Raw genomic sequence first — 3,698 nt, 5'->3', positions numbered from 1 at the left:
TTTTTATACCGTGATGTTCTTTTACTCTTTGTCAAAAATATACAGCCCAAGGAGTTTGCTTTTGCTTGCAAGCTGTGTAGCGGACCTCTTAAGCACATTTGACAGTCCTAACCGTGGGAGGGTTGAGGGCTTAAGTTCCTCCTGCTTTCGTGCGATTAGGGTCCCTGAGTATGCAAGAGGAGCCACGCTGCACGGCTCAGAAGCAGACCCCTTGGGCTGTGTACTTTTGACAAAGACTGTACGTGCGGCTTGGTTAAAGCGGGGATTTATGTCTTTGTCAGGTGGTCTTGACCATGAAACATATGTCTGTTTGCTAATGTGAATTTATGAGACAATGGAGGCACAAATTAAGGGATCAGATGTTGAGTAGAAAGGTGCATGTATACAATTAAAAATCGGCGAGGTTAGTAGCAGATGGGAGCCATTAATGCTTTCTTATCATATTGTTACGGGATTGGAGAAACGCAGGAAGGGCAAGGCCGGAGAACAAAAGAAGAAGAGGTTGAGAGTGTTGTGCCCCGCTGGATGCTGATTCCCGCTCGCCGATCGAATCTCTCGCCGCTGGCCTGTTGAACCAACTAGAACACCCCGGCTATAAAGATTATAGCCGTAACATCTTGGTGGAGGCGCCGGGTAACGATCTCAGCAACAAAACGGCGCAGCAACAACTGGAGCAGCCCCGCCGGCGTCGTCGCCGTGCCGGCCTGGAACCGCTGACCGAAACCATGCAGTCTCCCGAAGAGCCATCCGCAGCACGAAGTGACGCTTCGATCCAAGTTTCAGACCAGCGTGTGGCCACAGCGACCGGTTCAACGCAGCACTATCGGGAGCCTCGCAGTTTCGCCGGAGCAGCAGGCGAGGACGTGGAGGAATGGCTGACCCATTACAAAAGGGTGAGCCGCTATAACCGCTGGGACGCCGCCACTCAGCTAGCCAACGTGGTCTTCTTTCTGACCCATACAGCTTTGGTGTGGTTTGAGAACCACGAGGACTCCTTCACCACCTGGGACCGCTTCGTAACTGAACTGCGACAGTGTTTTGGCGATTGCCTCGCGCGCCGCAAGCGGGCCGAACAAACGCTGGCACACAGGGCTCAGTTACCGGGCGAAACGTGCACGACCTACATAGAAGAAATACTTAAGTTATGCAAAACAACGAACGCATTAGTAATATGACCGAGGATGATAAAGTAGGACATCTTCTGAAGGGAATTGCAGAAGATGTGTACAATTTTCTAATCACCAAAGATGACTTGGGGGCCGTCTCAGACGTCATTCGGCACGTCCGCACATTCGAGACGTTGAAGACTCGTCGTATTACGCCTAAATTTGGGCGACTGGCTAACGTTCCAACTGTGGCCAGCGTCGAAGAGCGTTTTACGGATCTCTCAACGACGATCCGCCAGATCGTTCGCGAGGAACTTCTGAGATTCGAGCCCCATGCACGGTGTCCTCCATCTGTGCCGTCTGAAGTTCCCGTTTATCAAAGTTCTCCATTAGTAGTCCCCTCGATGCCTGGGCTGAGTTCTGTAAACACTGCACACACGTCCAGGTTTGGTGGACCCAGTCATCCCTATCATTCCTACCCACGCTCGGCGGACTTCGAATTGAACTACGATCCAGATTATGAACATCGTTCAAGACCGCCTGCACCCTCCTTCCGGCGCCCAGCCAGAAGGCCTAAGGACGCGCGTGGGTATTCAGTGCTTCCCGCCTCGTCAGAGTCTTCAAGAGAACAAGCTCCTCGTCGCACCGCTCCCGTTTGCCGCCGCTGCGGCATCGAGGGGCACATCGCTCGCTATTGCCGCCGCCGTCCACCACCTCGATACGAGCGGCCCGTCCATCCTCCTCCGCCGGTCAACAATTCGTACGACCCTCCTTTTCAACGGCCCTTGACCTCGAGCGATTATCCTCTGCCCGACGGACAACGCAGCCACTCTCCCGTCTCCGACCGAAGTTTCTCACCACCCCCTTCCTCTTCTGTGCGCCGTTATTCGTCACCCCGGCGACGTTCCCCATCGCCTTCGCCGGGAAACTAGTCAGCGCGGCCGCGGGAGGTGAGGCCGCTGGAGACTGTGCGCTGCGTTTAGAAATTCCTCCCTCAATTGTTATGCTGAAGAACACAGTTCATGTGCTTGTAGATGGTGTGCCCACAATGGCGTTAGTGGATACGGGTGCAACTGTCTCAATTATGAGTTTGTCATTCAAGAACCAGTTAGGCCGCAAAGTTATGTTTCTTTGGGACCGCAGTGTTAATTTTCATGGCGCGGGCGGTGAGTCATTGTGCCCCTTGGGGATATGCAGTGCTGTGGTGTACCTCGGCGGAGCCATTTTTACAGCGGCGTTTGCAGTGCTTCCGAGATGTACGCATGACGTTATCTTAGGTATTGACTTTTTACGAATGTGTGGCGCAACTGTTGACTGTCGCTCTGGGGAACTCTGCGTTGATGGTTCCCTTCCATCTGGACTCTTCGAAGAGACGCCGGCTCGACAAGATGTGTTTTGTGTATCCGAGGATACCAGTGTGCCCCCGCTTTCTATCAAGTGCGTCCCAGTTTCATGCCCCAGCCGTGCTTCCGATACCTTCGATGCCACAGTGGCGCCTCTATATTCTAACTGCGCTAAGAAACTCATTCTGGTTCCACATTGCCTGGTGTCAGTGTTCCAGGGCAGGACCCAGTTGTGGGCCATCAACTGTTCTTCGCAACCAGTTGTTTTACCAATTCACATGAAGGTCGCCACGTGTAATCAAGATGTCCCTGCCTCGGTGGCTTTGGTTGCTGACGCACCAGACGCAGTAGCTGCTACTCCAGCCACTGACTCACAGCTGCGTCGGATGATCAGCAAGTCTCTGAACAGTGTCGAGCGTGATGCCTTAGAAGCCTTGCTGGTCAAATACTCGTCTATCTTTGACTTTTCAGAGCCCAGTGGTTCCCGTAGCATTCCCGTGTCACGTACACAGCATAGGATTAACACCGGTTACTCACACCCCATTCGACAGAAGCCGTACAGAGTGTCCCCAACAGAACGACAGGTCATCAATCAACAAGTTCGGGATATGCTGCAAGAGGGTGTTATACAAGAGTCCTGCAGTCCTTGGGTCGCTCCTGTCATTCTGGTCAAAAAGAAAGATGGTACATGGCGCTTTTGTGTGGACTATCGCCGCCTGAATGCTGTAACAAAGAAAGACGTGTACCCGCTTCCTCGGATTGATGATGCCATTGACTGCCTGTTCTCTGCATCGTACTTCTCATCCGTTGACCTACGGTCGGGCTACAGGCAGATCCCTATGCATCCCGAGGACAAAGAGAAGACCGCTTTTATCACACCGGACGGCCTTTTTGAATTTAACGTAATGCCTTTTGGGCTCTGTAATGCTCCTGCAACTTTTGAGCGATTTATGGACGCGATCTTACGGGGCTTGAAATGGCATATTTGTATGTGCTATCTCGATGATGTCGTCATTTTTGGCCGGACATTCAATGAGCACAACGAACGCCTCGCCCTTGTGCTGGATTGCCTGAAGCGCGCTGGTCTGGTGCTTAATTCGAAGAAATGTCGTTTCGGTGAACGTCAGACGTTGGTGCTCGGACACCTCGTCGACAGTGAAGGTGTCCGCCCTGACCCGCAGAAGACCGCGGCTGTAGCATCATTTCCAACACCTCAGACTGCAAAGGAACTTCGCAGCTTCCTCGGACT

The 3,698-nt window shown here is 52.8% G+C and overlaps 1 pseudogene; it reads left to right on the top strand.

The window, feature by feature from the left end:
* Positions 1-725: 725 nt before the first annotated feature.
* LOC149338242 (uncharacterized) lies at positions 726-2,939 on the top strand (annotated as a pseudogene).
* The last annotated feature ends 759 nt before the right edge of the window (positions 2,940-3,698 follow it).

The sequence above is a fragment of the Amblyomma mixtum genome, chromosome 6 (assembly GCF_055824585.1).
Source record: "Amblyomma mixtum isolate Tamu chromosome 6, ASM5582458v1, whole genome shotgun sequence".
NCBI lineage: Eukaryota > Metazoa > Arthropoda > Arachnida > Ixodida > Ixodidae > Amblyomma > Amblyomma mixtum.
The sequence above is the reverse complement of the archived record's forward strand: the minus strand, read 5'-3'. Positions and strand labels throughout refer to the sequence as shown.